Below are 23,829 nucleotides of genomic sequence, written 5' to 3' on the forward strand. Positions count from 1 at the left end.
AGAGAGCCCCACCCTTGACTACCCTACTGTTCAGTGACCCGACCTGAGTGTGAGTGGGGTTTGTGGTGGGGGGGACTGATGGAAAGAGACCCTTGTTTTGCATATAGACTCAGAGTACGTGCAAGGGGCTGGGGTAGGGGGAGTTCTGCCTGCAACCAGAGGAGAATTTATTTATTTTCCCCAGAATTCTGGGTGAGGGCTTAAGCCAGTTTTGTTGTTCTTCAAGAGAGACCCTGAATATATTGAACCTGGCCCTTCTTGCTGCCATTAACAAACTGGCATAAGGGTTCTACCTCGTTAGTGCAATGAGGCTGATTTAGCCCAGAAGTCCTGGGAAATGCAAGATGTTGCAGGCTCATGACAACAAAACCAGGTGATACCTAGGGAACTGAATGTTCAGGTTTGGGGTTCACTCAAACCCAGAGGGGGCAAAGTAACAAAGGCAAATGTTCACTTCAGCCCAATGAATTGCTGAGTTACTCAGTCATTTCCATGCTGCAGATAATGGATTTACAAATCGGGTTTTCCAAGGTGGTAATCCAGGGTCACGTGGACACTTGGAAGATCTGTTCAGTATTCAGAACTCCTTTTAAAGCCTGTCCTCGGTACGTTACTCTAAGCGAGAGATGTCCAGCTGGAATCTGCGGTGCACTGCTCTATTGGTGTAAAACTTACTTGTCATTTTTAAGTTCACACGGGCACATATTGCTGATGATTTGGGATTTTGGAACTAAATGGCACCATTCTGTGGAAGTGCCTTTGAGGAGGGGGATAGTGGAATTCACAATGAACCATGCCCTCAGTGGGAAAGTCCCCTTGGGAAGAAGTGGAGGACACAAAGGTGTAGCCTCTCAGTCCCAGGATCATGTAAGTGTGGGAAGAAGGAAACTCTGAATCTTATATAGTGTGGCTTCCCCTCCTGAGAGAGCCCTGCGGCCTTGGTCTACCTCTCTACACTTGCAGAAAGCACTCTGCTGATTCAACAGAAGTATCCACTGCCCAGGAAGGGACGATGGTACTGACAACCAGTCTCTGTCCAGTTAGGGGCTCCTCCACTCACAGAAGCTAAAGGGACATTTGGGACCGTTTAGCTGATTTTTAAACATGATTTTGGCAGCTACGTTCAGATACTCGAATACTAAACTCAGCTACGAGTCACACTGGGTGCACCAGCTGGCGTTCCAGCCTGGGTCACCAGCAGTAAAACAAAAGGATTCTCTCCCCCATGCAGAAGTAACCCAGAATTTATTTCTGCAAAGCAGCAGGTCTTTATTTCTATTCCACATGCGGCCAATGAGTCTCATTCGCCACGACCGCTAAACATATGTGCCAGCTTCTTCAACTTCTTGAAATGTTCCAGTGTTTCAAAACTGGAGCAAGTTAGTAAGGGCTTGTCTATTGGAGGTACGCTGGAATAGCTATTCCACCTTAAATTCACAGCCTCCTTTAATCTGGAATAACTCTGAAGTGTAAACAAGCCCTAAGGCATGAAGAAATATTGGGGCTGATTTTTAAAGATGCTGAGCTACATGTAGATGCCATTGGTTGCAACTTGAAATGTGACTCCTCGGTACCTCTGACAATCAACCCCCCTTATTGTATTGGAAGAAGGGAGGCCACTGTCATCTGATCATATTCAGGTACATCTCTTCTCTCAGCTGAATATGTGCTTGCTAGCGGCTCCTGCTGCAGTCACTGGGAGCTGAGTGGCCCATTTTACCAACAGAAGGTAAAGAATCTTTAACCTCTGTCTGCTAGAAAAGGAAATTAACGAACTCCGTTGACATCTAAAACTTCCCAGACTGTTTGTAAAACTATTTATTATATATGTCCTGCTAAAGCATATTCACATAAAACAGATTTAATATTGAAAGCACTGTTTTATTTTACTCTAGTTCTCCCCAAAAAGTGTATCAGAGAACACACGTTATCTAAACATTAATTCACTTTTAGTAGACTGTGATCAACTGCTAATTTCAGAGCCAATTGGGCATGGAAGGTAATCATATAATTTGGACTGCTTAACCTATGAATCTACATTCTGGACTTTATAACCAATAATTAGCTTCCATTCACTCTGTGGTCTTTAAATTCACAAAATTCCTTTCTATTTATTTATATCTAATTTTGAAAGGACATACTTCTATCTTTTTTTGACTGGTATAACTCCAGACAGGAGAACTGAGCATAAAGAAGTAGTAACTTAATGTATTTCTTTAGGCTGTTTACAAGAACAGAAGTTACATGCTTAGCTATTTTTTCCCCTCCCAAGTACATTTCACAGATTTCAAGTGTGAACAATAATAAATGCAATAAAAGTTCTATTGGTTCAACTTTTTTTTCACGTTCATTTCTCCGTATTTTGTCATCACTCTCAAAATGAGAAATGCACATTTTTAAGTGCGTTTCAGGGGGGAGGGGAGATTGTGCTTTTTTCTATGCAATCCTTGCTTTTTTACGATTCATTAAACCTTTTATTTCCCCCCCAAGCCCCCGTGTGTAATTGGACCCCTCTCATTTACATGCATGAGGGATGCATAATTCTGAGAGAGGCGCAATCTGCCAAAAAAAAAAAGAGGAACCAGCACTTGGGCTGAGCTACAAGATATTCATATAGCCAAGGAAAACTGCAAGAACAAGCTCGTAACCTTGCAGTTCCAGACTAGCATCAACTTATTGCAGCACTAACAAGATCTGTTCTGTGGCCATTCGTAATAATTGTTCTGGGCTCTAGATAGAAAAAACTCACCCTAGAGGTACAAGCAGTTCCCATTTTTCAAATTCGTTTCTCTTATCATAAAAACTGGCACTGGCTTGACTTACAGTGGGACATCAGTCTTTTCTTTTAAAATGTATTTATTTCTGAACTGAAAACCTACAAGAAAGACTGCACTGTCTTTGAGATGGCAGAATGCTCTGGTAAGACTTTGCTTGTCTGTCGGAGAGCCTCTATTCAATTGGTTTCAGCAACTGATTAATTAGTTAATTAGTACCTTCGAGCAGACTAGTGGTGTTATGCAATTTTCATGGCCTACATGGTGAAATCTTGAATCTAGTCCTGAAATTTTAAAAAGGGAGGAGAAACACCATGATTTTTACCTCTGCCTTTTATAAAGACTGCATATAACTATTTGTTGATAAGGTACCTAGTCTGAACTTTTCTTGTAAGAGAGCGTTACACGTAACAGCCTGATTTCTTCCTTTGCATACTGATATAATTCCAGAGGGTGAAATATATTTTAATGAGTTTTCTACTTAATTAATTTCCATTCAGAAAATCACTTTGTATAAATGATATGAACTGCTTCTGATCTCACTCACACCAGTTTAACTCCACTGGGCCAGATCTTCAGTTGATGTAAATTGGTGTAGCTTCAATAAAGTCAATGGAGGTAGGCCGATTTACATCAGCTGAGAATCTGGCCTATTGACTTCCACGAATAACTCCTGATTTATACCAATACTATGGAGATCAGACTAAATGCTAGAAAATGAATAGCGAAATGATTTTTTAAGTTTAATTGACTGTTGCCATTCATTTATAATGCAATAAAAAAACTTGTCTGCATATTTTCAGGTTAAACATAAAAATAATTACTATAACATGCAATTCAAGTTAGCAAATAAGTCAGTAATACGCCCATCACACCAGTGTGTTTTACAAGTTTTTAAGAAATGGAACTTTATGCATTTAAAAAATTGGTCATTTTAAAATCCAGCGAGGAAAAAAACCCACAAATGTGATATTGTTTTATAGTATAATAAGTGAGGCTTTACTCATTGTTACAACCAGTCCTTATTTTAGTTGGGTGGGCAGCTTTGTGTGTGTGTGTGGTGTTCCTTCTTTTTATTCCTAGATAAATTAGTTAAATATGTGATGGTAGAAAAAAAACAAATATGTAGCAACTAATACTTGTTTTTTTAGGTTGCTGCTGCTGAGAGTAGCAAACTGGAATAATTTTAGGACTGAAAAAAAAATATTAAGCAATATTTCCTCTAAGCTCCTTCTGTGATTTTATATACTTGCACCAATTTTTTAGGTTCAAATGCTTTAAAAAATGTGGAAGTAACTTACGAAGGTCTTCGTAAAGTATAGCTGCACTTATGTATTTAAATGTCATTTCAAATAAGGCTTTGATTTTAAACCTTAACATTCATTGTTTTTAATCTGACGACAATCCCTATATATTAGTTGCACTCGCCTATAATTGTACGAGCTAAATAACACAAAACTGGATACACGGCCCTATAGGCTGGTAAATGGGGAGGACTGAAAGCAAAAATAAACACTAACCTTACAAAATAAAAGAAGTTAAAAGATAAGTGTTAAGGACCTTTTTCTTTTTGGAGAATAAAACAAGATTTAGTAGCTTTCCACTTAATTTAAATGAAAAGAATCACTACCTTACATATTGCACTGATAATGTAATGGAGAGAGAAAACAAAAACGTCTTTGTAGCAGTGACACCTCCTATAGTTGTTGTGAAGAAACTTTTCCCCTTGGTATCCGCTAACAAATTCTAATTAATGCTGCACATTCCTCCACTGAAATCATTTGATGCATAACAAGGGGGAAAAGAGAGAAGGGGGAAAAATAGAAGAAATTCTCAGTGCACATGATTGCCCTGTTAGACTTATGGGAGTGAAGGTCTGGGCCTCCTAACTTACTGTCTATTAAAGCAGAGCTTTGAAAGAGAAACACAACCTACAAAAGCTGTCAATCTTCCTTGCCCCTAAAGTCTGGGTTCACATGGATTCAAGTGACAGCCCTCCTCCCCCGCGCACAATACATCAATCTGTCTCTCCCACAAGCACCCACAGCCTATTGTGCCGGCCGCAGGTGCCTATTATGGCACCCATGGCTGCCTCCCACAGCTCCGCCCCTGAGAAACAGGAACTCCAGACAATAGGGCCCTGTGGGAAGATGGGAGGTGGGTGTTTTGAGGGGTAGCAGACAGATGGTAAAGGGTGCCGGGGGGTAAGGTATTTCCAAAACAACTGCGCAAGATTTTAACTTTCTCCACTTGCCTTCGTTTCAGTCAGGGGCTGCTCTCAACAGAGCTGTGCACCGGCCAGTAGGCATAGCTGGGTTTTATTATTTAGTTGTTTGTGTATGAAACCCTTGGCTCCCCAGGTATTCACAGGTTCCCCCACAGCTGCAGAGAGAATCACATTAGTCAAGAGTATTGCTTTTCCAAAGGTCCTTCCTGTGACAACCCACTTTGGTGGATAAGGAAGCACTGGGGATGTGGTGTCTGTAAAGAGTTCTGTGGAGACTTTCCTCCCAGTCATGGGCAAATTCTGTAGGCAGGGGTAAAGAGGATCTGTAGGTGATACAGCGTTTAGCAGTACATATCACTAAGTGCTGCTAAAGAAAATGGGCTTTGGTGAACATCGGTTTCCAGGCATTCCTAAAGGTAATCAATATTAACCATTTAATATTCAGCTTTGACTGAAACTCGGCACTGATCTAGGACTCCGGGCTCTGCCACAGACTTCCAGTGTGACCACGGGCAAATCCCTTAATATCTCTGTGCCTCTCGCTCTGACTCATTTCCCCACTATCTTTCGCCCACACTTTGTGTATCTTGTGTAGTTAGACTGTACGTTTTGGGGGGGGAATGTGTTTGTACAGCTCGAAGCACAATGGGGCCCCTGGAAGGGCCTCCAGGTGCTGCCATAATACAGATAAATAATAATGATGGTGAAGAAGAAGGAAATTATAGAGCTCTAAGTCATGGTGGAAGAGTTTGGGTGCTCATTTCTTCTGTGGGTTTCAGGTCCTTTCTGTCCCATTTATTCCCCTCCACTCTGTTAATTGGAGGTGAGTATTTGTACTCATAGGAAGAATGGGCAGATCTCATTGTATTTAAAGGGGACTTGCAAAGGGGGAAAATGAGTTTTGGCCATTTGATGCTTATAGAAATCCACGGGCTGAAAAGTTTTTATTATTTATTGGGAGATTTATGCTAGAAACTCAGGTCTTGTCTATCCTGGAAGGTCCAAAGGATGAGGGGAAAACCGGGTTATGATGCCAGAGAAACCATGTCAATAAAAGCTGAGCAGGGAGGTGATACTTGTTCAGACTATTTAAAATTCTGTGTGGCGTTTGTTTTTAACCCCTTTTCTGCTGCAGTGCTTGGGAGAACAGATCTCTTTGATAAGGATCACCCCGCTCCTTCAAAGAATGGCTAAGGAAGAACTCAATCCACCTAGGATTCTTACAAAACCAGAGGCGACAACACTTGTATTTCTAAAGTAAAAACAAGCAGAAACAAAAACTTCATTGGGGGGAACATGAGCCTTTCAGTCCTCTTTATACATCAGAAAAAGTCAGAAAAGGGCACAAGCCCACTTTTCAAAAATCTCCTCTGTTGGTCTTCTTTTAAAGAGGAAAGTTGTTTTGAAGATACTATATTATTTTTCCCCGCAGTTTGACCGATTTACTCTGAATGCAGCATATGTTTTATTTCTGAGACTGCAGTTAAAGTCAGCACCAATGAAATGATATTGTTGGTGGTTTCATCTCAGCCCTTCGGTGTGTAACTTTAAAAAAACCCACAAGAATAATTCGGTGTTGAATGACAGTCAGAGATCAGAGTGCTGAGTTTGCTCATTTGCACATAAACATGACAATAATATCTTTAGGCGAGGGCAGGATAAAAATGTCCAGTTCCCCTGGAGAAGCCGAGTGAGTTCCGCTTTGCTAGTCAAAAAAAGATCAGTTTCAGGTTTCTCTTCAGATGTGCATTTTAGAAAGGCAGACAGAAACTGAGGACTGACAACCCTGTACGACAGTCCGACCCGGTAGAGTGGTCCTAATTGGCAAAGCTGTTTGGACCCCACTAATTTAAATAAAGAGAAATCTCTGATATAGACGACAGCAGTCTTGCCTGAAACTGTCTGATCTTTTTTTTAAAAAAAGGTTTTTATTTTTATGTTCTTTCCCTTTAGACTAACCAAGCACCCATCTACCAGCTCTGTGAACCCCGCCAATAACTTTAAATGACAAAATCAAATACCAATTTCAAGCAGCCATCCCTTCTACCAAACAGCAGCTCTAAATAATCCATGTTCACACCCCAACACATTGCCCACTATGTCTATTTCCCCGAATTTTCGTTCATTACCAAGCAAAACAACTTGCCCTGAAGCTCTGACCTATTTCAGACAAGACCCGAAACAGAGCAAATTAGAAAATTCTGTCATTTTTAAAACCTTCCCAAAGTCACAAACATACTGTACGAATGACCTTTCTGAACCATAAAGGCCGGATCCAACTGCCATGGAAGTCGGCGGGAGTCTTCCATTGACTTCAGGATTTGCACCAATAGTTTGAATCAGTTGAAAAAAATGTATCTCCACAGACACAAATATGGAAGGCAGATTTTTAAACATTATCAAGCATACAAGGGAGGAATGTGAATAATTTAGTCTAGTCTAGTTTTAAAATTTTTAAACTGCCCAATTTCAGAGAGAGAACATTCTTGGGATAAATATTTTTCATACATAAATGTGTGTTGAAGGTTTTCATTTCTATCAGTACAAGAAACATTTTATTTTGTGTCTCCAGGGTATTGGCAGGAAACTTGTAAGCACCATCTGCCATTCCAGTTGCATCACAGGTCTGTAGTCTAGCTGTTTGTTTCATTAGATACTGGGTTGCTGATGGATGAGCAGGTAGCACAGTGGTCCCCAACGCAGCCCCCGCGGGCGCCCTGGCGCCCTCTGGGGCATCTATGCGCACCCACGTACTGTCCAGCAGACAAGCATCCGCCGAAATGCTGCCAAGGAGCAGCGTCATCCAGAGGCGTCGCCGCCCAAATGCCGCTCTGGGTGACGCTGCTCCTCGGCGGCATTTAGGTGGCGATGCCTATTGACATTGTCGCTTGTCGGCGACATTTCGGCGGATGCTCGTCCGCCGGCCACGGTCCTGGGTGGCTCGTCGTCCGGCGCCCGCCAGACGAAAAAGGTTGGGGACCACTGAGGTAGCAGTTCTGGCCAAGAGCATGTTTTTTTTTTCATTTGTGCCTGGCAAGAAGAGTTCATGGACTTTATCCATACAGTGCCACCTCAATATTAAATTAACGTACTATGTGAGCTGAAATCAAAAATGATGGGCATCTGTGGAAACATGCCCCTGGTGCAACCTTGGTTTACTTGAACAATGTGCACAATATGGTCACCCACTCCAATACCTTGCACAGTGAGTGCCTTACACTTGTGCTCCAGAATCTGCACTGGCTGCCAACAAGTTGCCACATGGAATTCAAGGGTTTGTTTTAGAGCCCGGTTCCCCAAGAGACCACCTCTCTTTTCTTGCAATATTAGCATCTCGGCAACCAGTGGAGCCCTGTTGCTTTACAAGGTCACTCATAGGAAGTTGGTCATGAAGGGTCCTTGAAGCTTTGGATAGCCCAATTTTTCTTTTTGGTATGTAAGGAAGGGAGGTGGGACAATAGGTTAGATCTGGGAATATTGTTAATTGGTAGGCTGGTTTCATTGTTGATGTCTAGTCACTTCTAAAGTATATTGAAAGTTCAAATTTTTGTATTAAATATTGTTAATTTTAATTTCTGTGAAATATCTAGGGCTTGATCCAAATCCCATTGCAGTCAATGGAAAGACTCCAAATCACGTCAGTGGCCTTTGGACCAGGTCCTTACTATATAAGACAGTTGCTATCAAAACACAAGCAATAAACAAAACCAGGGCCTTTCAGGACCGGCTCTAGGCACCAGCAAACCAAGCACGTGCGTGGGGCGACACAGTTTCAGGGGCGGCATTCTGGCCATTTTTTTTGTTTTGCTTCGGCAGTTGTGCTCTCAGAGTTGTTGTTGTGGTTGTTTTTTGCTTGGGGTGGCAAAAAACCTCGAGCCGGCCCTGGCCTCTCTGCAAAGTGCATCTCTGCCTTGTGTGATCAAATATGGAATACCGCATTCTAGAACGATTCAATACAACAAATAAAGACAACAGTCCCGAACAAAGTGTCTTACAATGCTGAAACTGTCCTCACTGAGGGTATGTCTACACTTAAAATGCTACAGTGACACGGCTGCAGTAGCACTTCAGTGTAGACACTACCTACGCTGACGGGAGGGGTTTTCTCATGGGCATAGTTAATCCACCTCCCTGAGAGGTGATAACTAAGTCAATGGAAGAATTTTTCCATCAACCTACCACTGCTAAACTGGGGGGTTAGTTCGGCATAACTACAGCTCTCAAGGGTGTCGATTTCTCACGCTCTGAGAGACGTAGTTATGCTGATGTAAATTTGCGGTGTTGGCCAGCTCTAAGTGTACTTAGCAGTAAGGGTATTTGGAATTTAACTGTGGTAGTGATTCATTAACCATATATTCAATTATTGCACTGTATTTGCAGACATTTATGATAGGCATTAATTACATGTATTATAATCACGTTCTAATGTTCATTAATGATAAACAATGTGTATTAATATCACTCAGACAAGAACTAAAGATTAAGGTGGAAACCTATTTGATGTAATGGCCATTAGTCAATTCAGAGTGATGCTTGGGAGCCTAATATGAATTGAGACAGTCAATATTTCATCAGGAAGATTCTCCCATCTTCTTGTGAAAAGTTCTTTGTCTTAAAAAAAAGTTACTTAATTAAAAATGCACATTTTAAAAGGATGTATTTTAAATGGTACTGTATTGTTCTATTGAAATATATGGGGCCAAATTCAGGCCTGATCTAACCACACTCCCGTTAGTAGAATTGAGTGCTTGTATCAATGCTGACTTTGGCCAGCGTCTCAAAGTTAACATTTTTAATCCATACAAAATATTTAGCTCCAGTATCATTTTTGAAACCCATCAATAAGAATAGGTCAGTCATGTAGGCTGTGGAGAATTCTCTCTTGATTGCAACTGACCGGTTGGAGTATTTACCTGTTCAGTCCTGATTAATGTTAATAAGATCCGACAGTGGTCCCACACCATGTGCAGTATAGTGAAATACACCACCTGCGTGAAAAGTTTTGTTCACCCTCTTCAGTGGCTAAACTATCAGCTTGCTCCCAGTGCAGACATTAGTTTCCCTCCTTGACATCACTTTGCAATGGCTTTGTTTAGAATGCAGAAGAAGTGTTAGATTGGCAGCCCTGGGTACTGAAATCCTCTCGTAATCTAAAGAATAGATACAGTCAATGGTGCTGGAACTAGGGATGCTGGGGGTGCCGCCGTACTCCCTGGATTGAAGTAGTAATAACAAACTTCAAATACGTGGTTTCCATCATCAGCACCCCCACTATGAAAATTGTTCCAGCATCCCTGGATATAGTTCAGCATGGGCAAAGGTTCCCCAAGTTTCCCCACCATCAATGTGCCTTAATCTTGAACAGAACAGTCACTTATTTGGGGTGGGGGCAGCAGAAGGTAAGTCATTTCCCGTGTCCATCCATTGCTTGTCCTCTCTCCTGAAGGGTGCTAATTATCGCTGGCTTGCAGTTACCCTAGAGATTACAGTAGAGGCATCGGCACTCTCATCACACAAAAAATCAAAACCAGGTTAGTTGAGGAGATTGAGCCAGTAGAAGCAGCCAGTCGGAAAGCCAAAAGAAGAGGACCATCTCCATCCAGCAGGGATGGCTTCCAGGGATTGAAGAGTGGTCAGAGCAAAGGGTGTTCTTCAGCTGTTTGTAGTTCCTTATCTGAAACATCAGGTTTAGCAAAGCTGAACAGCCACCAGGGGCAGAAATTGTGTTTCTCGACATACCAGTTGACCGGCAAGGAAGAGCATTAATAAAAATTGTGGATTATGTTTGTTGCCCCAAAGAATATGTAACTTGAAGGAATTCATTAATTGACTGAAATGAATGGGAGGTGTGCAGTATTTGGCCCGTACCTGGTTTTGGTGTCCTTGTTAGCTACATTAATATATTATTATATTTCTTGTATTGTCTTGGAAAGCAGGTAAGCAGAAGTTCAGACTGGAGAAGGTGAACAAGTGCAGTTAGTCATATAAATGCTGTAACTTTCTCACCAAAGAAGTTCTCTCATCTTGCGGCTGGCACTTGAAAAACCTCTAAAGTGCTGGTGCCTGATCTAATGCCCATTGAAGTCCATAAGAGAAGCCTGAAGAAGTTTATTGATTTTAATGGGGGTTGAACCAAACCCCAGATGCTTACTTAGTTATTTAATTTAGTTAAACACAAAGGGAGGTAGGGTCCAACTTACTTCTTTACCTTTTGCTTCTCTTGTTTAGAAATTTTGTTCAATGATTATAGCTCAATTGGTGACGGTGCTGGCAGCACAGTGGCAAATTTGGAGAAATGCTGGAAAATTGGCAAAATAAATTTGTGTAGACTTGCACATACTTTTGGCGGGGGGGCAGAGAACAGAATTCACACTCAAGATCCATTTTTCCCACTATACAAACTCCAGCTATTTCCTACAATTCAGATGGTAATCTTTGATGCGGTTCACCTGGAGAAGTGACTCCAACCAAATAGTAAAAGACAGTGTAACCCGCTCTCTCTGATTACAGAACATTCTTTTCTAAGCCTATATGTTCTTGGTGATACTTGGTACAAAGAGGACAACTGTCCTCACACTTTAGCTCATCTGTCATGTGTTCTTGTCAGCTCCAGTATATCCTTTTTCTTTTGTTAAGGGCTTCAGATGGGATACAGCAAAGCTGATCTATGCCTGCTACTGCAACAGGTCTACATGTGATTTTTCAGCAAGCTAAATTGCTAAATTTAAGGTAACCCATCTCATTTAACTATTCTAAAGGATTCATTAGCGGCTAGCCCCTGTTCTAGCAATATTCTACACTTGCTACTAATTATAACAGTTAGTCTTGCCTTTTTTTAATTTTTTTTTTTGCCAATGGTAGGAATCAGATTGCAATGTTATGGCTTTGTATAAATATTTTTTAATAATATGTTGCTGGCCATTGTGGGTGGCTGTGATAATGAGAAGGAAACCTATTTTCTACCTGTCTGTTTTTAGATTTGTGCCTGATTTGGGCTCGAGCAAGTTCTTCTAACATTGTTAATGGTGGAGCGCCACCTGCTGTATCCATGGTTATCTGAATGAGACATTTTTCTAGATAGCCTGAATGTCTAGAATAGAATTAGAATATGCTTAAAATTAAATTAACCCATTTGCAGTTACTGAATCCCAGGTAATATTTTCCATTGTACTAAATTGCTGGGGCCAATTTAATGCCCCCTTTGTATGTGACTGGCATACAGTTTGCCCCATGAACAGCAATATTTACAAATAGTAAGAAGAGAGCAGGAGTAGCAAAACATGATTGCCCCCTGGAAATCAATCATAGTGTAAAACCACTGAGATCAGAATGGGCACTAGAGGTCATTAGCTGGGAGCTGATTGGCAGTGTTGTCATCTTCACTTATAAGTTCTGATTCTCCTTTTCCATAACATCAGTTTTACACAGAGCAACTTCGTGGACACAGCAGCATGAAATCACAATCAGGTCGACAATCTTTGGGCTTAGGTTTCAGAGTAGCAGCCGTGTTCGTCTGTATCCGCAAAAAGAACAGGAGTACTTGTGGCACCTTAGAGACTAACAAATTTGTTAGAGCATAAGCTTTCGTGGGCTTTGGGCTTAGGGTGGACCTACAAGTCTCAGCAACTCTAGGAAACCTTCCAAACTGGGAAACAGCTCCCCCTGGTGCTCTCCTAAACATCTTTCAGTTTCCTACTAATTCCGAGTTGCACTTACTTGTCTGCAGGTCCTACAATTTAAAGATCAAAATATGCTGCTTATCTGTGTTGTGTGTGCAATAAACTTATTCCACAGTTCACATCAATTTGGGTGAAAGTCATTCCGTTCACATTGTTCTCTAGGCCTGGGTGATAGTAAAAAACATCAGATCAAATATGTGTTCTTTCATATAACAAAGGCTTCAGCCCTGCAGTCCTCCTCCAAGTAAAACTCCCACCATAGTCTGGGCCTGAGAATGCCTGCAAGATGAGGCTCAAAGCCTTTTTTGAGGCATCTTAACCAACAGGATTACTGTATCCACATTGTAGAGATGCTGTCAGTTCAGGTTAGGCTGGAACTATTGGGCCAGGAAGTCTTTGGACTGCAGGATTGATCCCTATGTTTAGGAAAAAGGGGTTTACACACCTTAATAGCAATGATCCCCAGATCCTTTATTAAAATACATGAAAATATGTTGGGGGAAGTAACCATTCTCCTTGCAACATGGCTCATATAGAGCATGAGAAAAGGAAAGCGAAACCAGCCAGTGAAACTATCCAGGCCAGCTTTGTTGTCTCAGCTGAATGAAATGCCAAAAGGAAACTGACTGCATAAATGGCAAGAAGTATATTAGATTTACACAATTAGTGCATTTTTCATACTCAACTAGTCTAAAATTAGTGACAGAGGAAAGGAAATCAAATAAATGTCAAAACCCAGAAACTTTGGGCTACATCCTCAGCTGATATAAATTGATGCAATTCGGCCCATCAAGGAGCCAACGCTGATTTACTCTGGCTGAGTATCTCACCATCATTTCAAAAGCATCCTGGTTGCTAAGTGACAACCACACACATACCATATCCGTAATCTATTATATTCAGTTTTCTTGAAGATTACGCTCGGCTTTGATGGAATTTAGGAAACAATAGGGATATAGTGGGGGAGGGTGAAGTGTGTGTGAAAGTGTTGGGGGACTGATGGATTTTAGAGGCTGGCTGAATGGTAATGACAGTCTGTGCTTGGTTCAGGGGGACTTGATCAGAATGACTCTACAGAAAGTCTATGACATCAAGTCTATAGGTCTGGATTGTACTCAGGAGATGCACATGCTGTTTCACCCTCTGTGTGCAGATCTCCTCTGTCCTGTGCAGAAATAGGGAGTCTGCTGTCTTGTTCCCTCCCATCTTAGCATCTGGATTTGATACTTTCTTGGAACTGGAGCTCTCAGACAGTCCCTATTAGTTTTTGCTTTTTGTTTACAGACACAGGGCTCCAGGTGCATGTGCATCTTCTAGAGATGAGGACTCTGTTGTGTACGGTGGAGAGGAGATCACAGCGGTCATCACGGGTTGAATGATCACCGTTGGTGACACAGTTCCAAAGATGAAACACAAATTCCTGGATCCACAGGTGGTTCCGTTAGTGAATGTTTTCTGCAGGGCGCAGAATCTCTGTGCCACTGTGATCTCCCACGGCAGCACAGGTGTTTTCATCTTCCAAGGGCTCTTTTGAGCACAATCTTCTGCAAGCAGCTGATTAATGTAAACCTGCTGTGTATGGCGTTACTTCCTCAGTATGCCTATGGCAAAGAACAGTGTTTACAGGTTAGGGGAATCAGGAGGACATATGCCAATAGAAATCATTTAATGTTGATAGCAATGTTTGCTAAGGGCAGTCTCCTTCCCTATCAAACTTTCCCACTCCTAGGTTATGGTTTTTCAAGGGGGCACCTTTATGGAGGAGGTGTTCTGGGAACTAGTGTCTTAAAAGATTTTTGCAGCTAGGAAGCCAAGTAGTTTCTTGTGCTAGGGGAGACAAGAGTGTTTTGCCTCTTTACATCCAGGCGGGTCATGTTGCGTTGCATGTAGTGTTGTATACTTGTGGAGTCAGAGGGAATACTAAAACATTTCAAAAACATACTGAAATATGTGGCTTTTCTTTTTTAAACTACATCCAAGCCATTTAGGTCTATAACCATTATGGAACAGTGACTAAAAAGAGAGTGAAGAAAAGACAATAAGTCACAATGCAATCAATTTAAAATGGTTTGACGGGGGCTGGTTCCACTTCCCAATGCAAGAACTAGTGAGAAGCTGAGTTCTGCTGTCTCCAGCTGCGATGCCGCATGTATGTATCTGAACGTGTGACGACTGTGTGACGACCGTTTTTATAACAAAGCAACTGGTATTTTAAATGATGCTTCAGGCCACTAGAAAATACTCCCCAATTATTACTACCTAGCTTAACACTTAAAGGGGAATATTAAAACACCTGAATACTTTCAGCCATATCACATGGAAATAATCTCTAATCACTGCACAAAGCTACAGTTTTAGGTTCAGCTGCAATGTTAATAGGATACAGAGGCTTGTGCTTTGCTCATGGGACAGATCGTGAAGTTTTTACTCGGACTGTCACTTGAAGCCAATGGGTGTTTTACTTGAGTAAGGAATGAGTGAAAATCCCCAGAGACCCTTAGGATTTGACCATAGATCTTAATATATGGGCTGATAGAAGTGGTGATGACAGCAGAGTAGCGTGTGTCCCTTCAAAAGTTAGGACCAAGGGAGAAGCTATGGAATAATGAGGATAGGGGCTAGAAGTCTAGTCCCCAAAGTTAGGACAATTAGTTGGAGGAAAATGCCCTATGAAGTATATTTGGTTTCTTACGTGAACCTTTATAAAGTTCCAGATATACTGTATATAAGGCTCCCACCTATTAATGTTGATCTTCCAAGACCAATTCATTTTATCCTGGTGCTTGACGCCTTGCGCTTGTCAAGCATAAATGTCCATGAGGCAACATCCCGCTACGGTGACGTGTTAACCCCACAGATATTTGGAGAACTGTTAATATCTGGCAGGCCAAGGTTGCAGGGTGCAGAAGAGCCCCCCCCTCGAATACAAACCATCAGCATTTGGCTGGCTGATAACACTACACACTACGGAGAGTCATTTGGAGGCTCTGGGTTTTTCGGGAGCAGTCCGGGGCTCTCTAGAACAATCCCTACTGGAAGGTGCCACTTTCTTATTTTATCCGGTGACCCAAAAAAAGTGACAGAAATAGTGTCTCCCTCCCACCACCTATGTAAAGGAAGGGTAAGGTTGGCACTTGCCGACATGCCTGCAAAGGAGAGTGAGGGAGCTAGAACTCCCCTTTATTGTCCTCTACTAGCTCCCCACATTGCAGGTCACAGCATCAGCAGGAGAGCAGCCTCCATAGGGCTCCTGCTCCCTGCCCTAGGCAGAAGGGTGTGGGCAAAGCCTGAGCATAGCCCGTGACTTCACTTTGCAATGTGCCAGCCAGCGTAGCTGAACTGACAGGGAGGGAGGAGTAAAGGGCTGGCACAGATTACTGCCCCCTAGTGCAAGGAGAGAAGCAGGGACTGAACTGTGACTTTCCAAATCACAATTCACGCCCTGGTCTGCTCCTGGGACAGCACAGCTAGACGCTGCCTTGACTCACAACACTCACTGTCACAGTGTAGCCCTGACTTTGGGTTTTCATCTGTCTTTGTTTATCTTTTATTGTCTGTCTCGGGTCTTACGCCTGGAGGAGAATGTGGGTGCCTTTCAGAGATCACTGCTATAAATGGAGAGTGGACAAATTTCCTCCCCACTTCCCTTCTTTCACTCATTTATTATGTATTCACACACACACACACACACACACACAAACGCAGCCCCTTGTGGGGTGTGACAATCAGAAATGGTGACTGCTTCTTGGAAACGATCACAGTCACAAGTGTACCAGAAAAGTAAAACAGAAAAATGAAAACTTGAGAGATCCGGCTCATAAAAGTTTCATGATTTTTAAAGCACAAGCAAGTGCTTGGTTGATCGGGTGACCAGATGTCCCGATTTTACAGGGACAGTCCTGATTTTGGGGTCTTTTTCTTATATAGGCTGCTATTACCCCCCACCCCCTGTCCCGATTTTTCACATTTGCTGTCTGGTCACCCTATTGGTTGAAGAAAGGGACGTCGCATACAACAAAAATAAGTATAATGTGCTAGAAATTGTTTTGTTTCTTTTTTTTTTAAAAGCTACTAAACAAAGGCAGTGTTTGAAGTAACAAAAATCAAACTGTTTTTAAGAGCAAATAAATGATAATATATCTTTATATTGGATCCCCTCCCACCTCCCAGCCCTACTGTCCTGGAGACCCTGCCCCTCCTCAACCAGCCCAACCCTCCCAAACCTCCTGCCTCCCCCCACCTCACCATCCAGAAGCCCCTAACTCCTTCCTACCCACCACTCTGACTATCCTGGAGCTCCTGCTTCCCCACCATCACCACCAGCTTGACCATCTTGGAGCCTTTGCCTTCCCCCTTCCATACCTGTCCTACCAGCCCAGAGCCCCTTCCTCCCCCTGCGACCCCCCCCCAAAAAAAACAACCCAACCATCTGAGAGCCCCGGTCTCCCCTCCCCTCACAGCCCAATTTGTCCCAGAGGCCCTCTCCCTGTCCACCCCCCCACCCACCAGCCCACCCATCCCAGAGCCCCTGTCTTGTGGAAAGGGGAAAGGACAGTTCTGACCAATCACAAGAACTGATAAATAATTCTTCCCTTGTGGCTTCAATGACGTTAAAATACCCTAGCGCCCCTGCCAATGATTCATAAAATTATAGGGCTTCCATTGAGTGCAGCGGGCATTTTCCAAGAGTAAAGAAGGAGTAAGGAGTGCAGGAACTGGCTCACATAAAAATAAGGTATAATATAATAGCAAATACCTCCTTCCCCCATCCTTTGTCTGTGTTGTCTAGTTAGACTGTGAACTGTAAATGGAAGGAATGGTCTTTTACTCTGTTTTTACAGCTAGCACAACGGGGGTCCCAGTCACAGAGGGGGATCTTTGAGTGCTCTTGGAATACAAGTTAGCAATAATCAGAACTAGATCATTTCCCTGCTGTATTAACATATATGTAAAAGGAAACTAACTATAGAATTTTTGTAGACAGAAAAAAATGAATGAAAATCAATAAACATATATATATATATTTGTTATGCTAAAGCTAGTATTGGAATGGTTTTTGTTTTACTTCTGAGATGTTGAATTTATTAATATCTCCAATTATTTGCTCCCTGGCACATCCAGGGTTTGAGCCTGCATAAGGAGATTATGCTGTCAGAATGTCTGTAAGAATACTAGGGATGTCATAAGAGTCTAACAGTGACATTAAGATGGTGGCAGTACACAGGATACAGTACATGAATAAACAAGTATGGCTGTTTATTCCATCATCTTTCTCCTCTCCATCTTAATTTCTGGTTGCGGAACAGTCAAGAAAAATGAAACTCCTTCGGAAGGTACAGTGCTCAGCGAACCTTATAACCCCAGGCTGAAGTCAGGCATTGTCTTTAGAGCAGAGTTTACTAACCCCATTTTTAAAGATGAGACATCATTTGATGTCACTGTCCGTAACGATATGATAAAGACCGAGCAAAATGTTCTAGGCCAGTTTGAAAGCTGGCAATTAGGTGGCTAAACTCAGCAAGGGGCAAAAGTAATGGTAGCAGAACTATGAATTTAGAGCACATGTGAGATTTACTAAGGTTGTATATTTTATCCCACTGGAGTCATGATAATATTCGAAGATTCTCAGAACCTCAGTCCATTTGACATCCAGGTACTTGATGTTTAAAACTGCGTCTTTAAAATGTTTTAGGACTGGTTCCGTCCAGGGATGCGTGAATCTCAAATGGTTTCATGCACCTTGAATAAGCCTCACAGAAGATGAAAGCTTATCTGGATTTATAAAAATTATTCTCTCTTTGCACCTTCTATTATTCTCCCTCCCACCAACTCATCCTTCCAGCTCACAATTTTCTTTCTTCACACTACAGCTATCCTCTCCTTGAACTCCAGGGAGTCTCATACATTTGGTGATATCTCACTGGTGTTTTATATCTGCCACTGTCTGGCCTAGGATACACCTGGCTGCTGGGTGCAGAATAGATTACTTCACAGCTTGCTAAATTTAGAGGTGATCCTGAATTACCATCTTACCTTGGGTCTTGTAGAAACTCAAAATAAGTTTAGAAGAAAAAAATTGAACCAGAAGAGACAGTCAGGCCTAGAAGATATGAAGCTTCAGCAGTGGCTTAGTGGCCTGTTGGTATCTGGGGAGAATGAAGGAGCTGGTCTGTCCTTGAAGGGCACCATAAATGTGTTTAATAGGGCTGGCTGAAAAGTTTCCATCAAAACTGGTTTTTGATATAAAATTGGGTTTTTGACTAATTTATCTGTTAGCTAAACAACAACAAAAGAACGCCCAATACTGAAATATTTTGGCCAGAAAAAAAAAATCCAATTTGGAAATGCTGTTGCAGTGTCTTATGGGAGTTGTAGTCTTCCATTCTCCTCTATGGGCTGGGCTTCCCCTCTCTTGGTGCACCATGGCCAAGGACTCCTCTCTCCAAAAGGGGAGGACCCTGGTTGCATTACAGCAGATGTAGTCCATTCACGTATCAGAGGGGTAGCCGTGTTAGTCTGGATCTGTAAAAAGCGACAAGGAGTCCTGTGGCACCTTATAGACTAACAGAAGAAGTATTGGAGCATAAGCTTTCGTGGGGGAATACCCACTTCGTCAGACATCTGACGGGACGGGACGGTGAGGCACCAGAACTACAACTCCCAGGAGTCACCACAGCAACATTTCCAAATCAAAAAATGTCAGTTTTTGAATTTCCGCTAACAATCCATCTTCCATCCCGCACTGCTGTTTAACATCCAACATACAAAGCACAAAGGACCGAATGAAAAGCTAGACTAGCAGGCACCAATTCACAGCTTCCAACCGCTCTGATTAGGTTTGCCCTCTAAACAGACAGTTATGTCTGCCATTCATCCAGTTTTTGGGGCAATCATCATCCCGCAGCTCTTCAGGGCTTTGCGTGAGCCTCTCCAGCACTCTGCGTGCTGCTCTGTAGTGTTTGTAGGTTTAATTAGTGCTTGACTGGCTTGCTCTGTCACTGAGGGAGAGCAACGTAGACCACAGGCAATCAGATGGGCCGGCAGTGTGGTGAGCAGTGCAGCGTGTGGTGGAGAAATTCAGCAGTGGGCTAGAAGCAGCTGTGAGGCAGTGGAAGGAAAAAGAACCCTAGAGATTCTTCTACACTCTCAGCATCAGCCCTAAAGGATAAGATGATGGAGGGAGAAGGAGAAAGGAGAAATGCCATTCCACGCCCTAGCGGGGCAGGGGAGAAAGACAGGAAAGAGCATCCCTCTTCAAGAAATGTGAGAGGCAGAGAGGTGAAACCTTCTCAGTCTCCCCCACTAATAGGGGAGGTTAGAGAGGAGACCCACACTAGAGAGGACAGGGCATAGAGGAGAGGGCTGAATGCAATCAGACAGGTGGTCCTTTCATTGAGAACACTGCACTGTCATTACGGTGTGGCCCCCCCGGGAAGCCATTCATTGCCAGAGTGACCCTTCGGCACCTAATGTTTGAGGAGCACTGGTGCAGCCATTGAAGCCCATGGAACTGGATATGTTCCCTTACAGTCAGGCAGGCCACTGATCGGGGACCACACCGGTGGATACAATGGTACATTTACATTGTTTTAGCTAATACTTTCTTTAAAAAAATGTTATAGGAAAAGAATCCCAGGAGAGTCAGAAGCATACACAAGACCTAATAATCGCTATAATGAGTGTCTTCTTGATAATCTCCCTCCTACTCATTCCGGGCTGCAGTTTCCTTTCTTACAAACTGATGACAAAGGACAACACGTAAGTTTTACAGCGTTCTGTAACCTCCATTCCACTGCATGGCGCATGCTTTGTGTATTGGGAACCTGGGTCCTTCGGGCAGGTTCAGACAGACCCTGCTCGTGGATCTGTTTGCAGCATTGGATGTAATTAATTAGGGGGTTATTTTTCTGGTGCTTTTCGGCACGGTGCTTCCAGGTCTCACTGAGGCCCTCACCCTACCTCTGAGCTTACTTTTAACATACATTATGGCTTCACCATGCTCAAAGGAGTCAATGAGCCAATCTGTATGTGTGTATTAAATTATAGAAAAAGTTAGTAGCACTGCTTATTATTAAGGTTGAATGACACTTCCCATTATAAGACCCTGTTTTCAGTTGTTTATAATTTTGCTAAACTTTACCCATTCAGGTTGAAGTACACGATGGGTGTCTGCCTCGGGCTAGATTTTTCTGAGAACAGTGCAGCTTTTTCTGAGAAGGAGGCTTGTGAAAAATACGTTGTTTGCCCATGCTAAAAAAAAAAAAATCAGATGAGCTTTCCTTTGAATAGCTTTAGTGCCCCCATGCTTTGAAACAGAGATTTGACATTTGGCACGGGGTGTTCTTGTGTCAGAGAGGTGCCTTTTGCTGTCCTCATGAAAATCTACCTGAATACGGGCAAGTTATAAGGCTTTGAGAACTTGCAGATTGCACATGCTCTTTAGAGAATCTTGATATGAGCAGTTGCATCTCTGAAGATTCCATCTTTGCTGTGCATGTTCGAGCCTTGTGCTGGGCCATCCCCACAGAGCAATTCAGCATGCTCCCTCAGGGCTACAGGGGTGAAGACAGACTTTTCTTATGGCTGCTTTGGGCTGGGCAGCTGATTCAAATGCAGCAGAAACAAAACCTGGAGGAGAGGGAGGGAAAGGAGGAGATTGGGACAAGGAGTCTCGGACTGGAGGTGGAGAGAGAGACTAGGACTGGGCTGGGCGAGGAGACTGGGACTGGAAGTGGGAGGAAAGTGGGAGAGGACTGGTTGCCGGCTGGCTGCGGGGGACTACTGATATCGGATGAGGAGCCGGGGGACGGGTAGACTGGGTCTGGCTGGACAAGAAGACAGGGACAAGGAGCCATGGATGGGAGAGCCTGGAGCAAGAAGCTCCGGGGGGTAGCTCAGCGGTTTGAGCATTGGCCTGCTAAACCCAGGGTTGTGAGTTCAATTCTTGAGGGGGCCACTTAGGGATCTGGGGTAAAATCAGTACTTGGTCCTGCTAGTGAAGGCAGGGGGCTGGACTCAATGACCTTTCAGGGTCCCTTCCAGTTCTATAAGCTAGGTATATCTCCATATATAAGGTTATAGCTCCACTCCTGCCTGGCTCTGCCCACATTCTCCCAGTTCTTTATGCCGCTTCCCTAATTAGTAAAGATAAACTGTTATTGCTAGGCTGAGATGACACTTCCTGTTTGATTCCTGCCTGGCATCCTCGCTTGGTCTCTCAAGCTCAATGAAGTTGTGGAGTGGGGGAGGGGGTTCAGCTTGAACTCAAATAGGTCTATTTTTTTTTTTTTAGGACTTTGAAGAAAGAAGTGAAATCTATCACCATCCAGTCTCACTTGCATCATGTTGAAACGAGGATTGTCCTATCTCCTTCCCAGCCTATGCAATTAGCTGCCCCCCAACAGAGGAGCTCCCAAGGAACCTCCCTCATACAAACATCACCGATTTATAAACAGCCTGGCGATGTGCCACCACTACGACCAGCCTCCAATGTATCTGCTGTCAGTTTTGCATACACTGATCCTAGCACTGTTTTCTCAGCACCCATACAAACATCACCGATTTATAAACAGCCTGGCGATGTGCCACCGCTACGACCAGCCTCCAATGTATCTGCTGTCAGTTTTGCATACACTGACCCTAGCACTGTTTTCTCAGCACCCAGGAACCATACTCCGGAAAGTTTTCTTTCTAACCTCTCAAAGTCAGGAAGCCTTTTTTCTATGGAACAACATGATCTCTTTTATGGGTCTTCCAGGAGTTCTTCCAGAGGGTCCATGGACAACCCTGGATACAAATATGAAGATGGAGAAGGAAGCGGTGATTCTGGGAGCAGCATTTGTCCCATTCATGTGACAGACGATCTACCTTTCACCAGACATTAATTATATTTAGGGTGACCAGATCACTGACAGGAAATATCGAGACCGGGGGGGAGCAAAAAAAACCAAAAAACAAACAAACAAAAAAAGTAAAAAAAAAAAAAAAAAAAAAAGCCGTTTTGCAGGTGCCGGGGGAATTAGCAGGCCGCGGCCCCGCCCCCCCTGAGGGCCCCGGGCACATGCGACACGTCCCACCACCCCGCGGGGAAGGAGCCGCTGGAGCTAGAGCCAGCCGGGGTCCACCCCGAGCCGATAAACTTTACATGGCCACTCGTGCGGCCCCGAGCCGCTCTCCCCTGCCGGGGTCCAGAGCCCCCCCCATCGCCCTCCTGGGGGAGCAGCCCCCTTGCCAGCCCGCCTGCCCTTCCAGAAACTGGAAGCCAGCCACCACCCCCTCCCTCCAGGCTTGCCACCATTACAGCAACAAGCCTGGGAGGGAGGAGGAATGCCTCCTTGGGTAAGAGGCAGGGCCAGGGCGGGGATTTGGGGAGGGAGCCAATGGGGGAAGAAGGGGGTGGAGTCGGGGGTGGGGGGTGGCGAGAGCCCTCCAGGGAGGGCAAAATTGCTTGTTTGTCCAGTGTCCCGACCGCACATCGGTCGGGACGCGAGACAAACAAGCAAATATCGGGACAGTCCCGATAATATTGGGACGTCTGGTCACCCTAATTATATTCCAAGTTGTTGTATCACCCAGGCAAGGTATTAACAAACTTGAACAGAACTTTATTTACAGTGGAAATCTCTTTACCAAGCTGTAACTGCACACTCTGTAACTCTCACTCAGCCCCCCCAACTCCTCCCCCCTCCTTCCTGTTTCCTGTCCTTTCAGACTCCCAACAGCCAGTGCTCCCAGTTCTAATAATCACATGTAGCATCTAAACACCACATTCCCTCCTCTCTTAAGAAACTTTCCAAATTAAAATAAACATTGTTGTTCTAACCCCAGGAACAAATATGAAACAAGACACTATACTGTTGGCAGGAATATTACACTGAAAACACTGTAGATACTACATAACATAGTCTTTAGTCCAGGCAGGTGGTCATCTGAGTCTGACAGGCCGTCTCTCAAGCCCCGGTTCCAGTGCAATGTCTTGTTGTATTGGTTCTACTGTGAAGTCATCCAGTGCAGACTAGGTGTTGGCATAATCTCCTCTTGCTGCATAGGCAGGTGCAAGATAAGAAGCATTCCATACCCGCACATCAGAAAGTCAATAGGTGTAAGGGCCCTTCTTCTCTATGATGTTAAGAGGATCTGTGAATTTATG

General features: G+C 43.5%; 1 long non-coding RNA gene across 3 annotated transcripts; it reads left to right on the forward strand.

Moving 5' to 3' along the window:
* Positions 1-1,458: 1,458 nt before the first annotated feature.
* On the forward strand, positions 1,459-22,675 carry LOC101935651 (uncharacterized). 3 transcript variants are annotated; one of them, XR_006174663.2, is made up of 4 exons: positions 1,459-1,640; positions 11,638-11,730; positions 20,303-20,438; positions 21,973-22,675. It is a non-coding gene; the product is annotated as an uncharacterized LOC101935651 (long non-coding RNA). The 3 variants fall into 3 exon arrangements; XR_006174662.2 differs by lacking the exon at positions 1,459-1,640 and adding an exon at positions 1,646-1,729 and having other exon boundaries at positions 21,973-22,674; XR_006174664.2 differs by lacking the exon at positions 1,459-1,640 and adding an exon at positions 2,788-2,919 and having other exon boundaries at positions 21,973-22,674.
* The last annotated feature ends 1,154 nt before the right edge of the window (positions 22,676-23,829 follow it).

The sequence above is a fragment of the Chrysemys picta genome, chromosome 9 (genome assembly GCF_011386835.1).
Source record: "Chrysemys picta bellii isolate R12L10 chromosome 9, ASM1138683v2, whole genome shotgun sequence".
In the NCBI taxonomy this organism is placed as follows: Eukaryota; Metazoa; Chordata; order Testudines; family Emydidae; genus Chrysemys; species Chrysemys picta.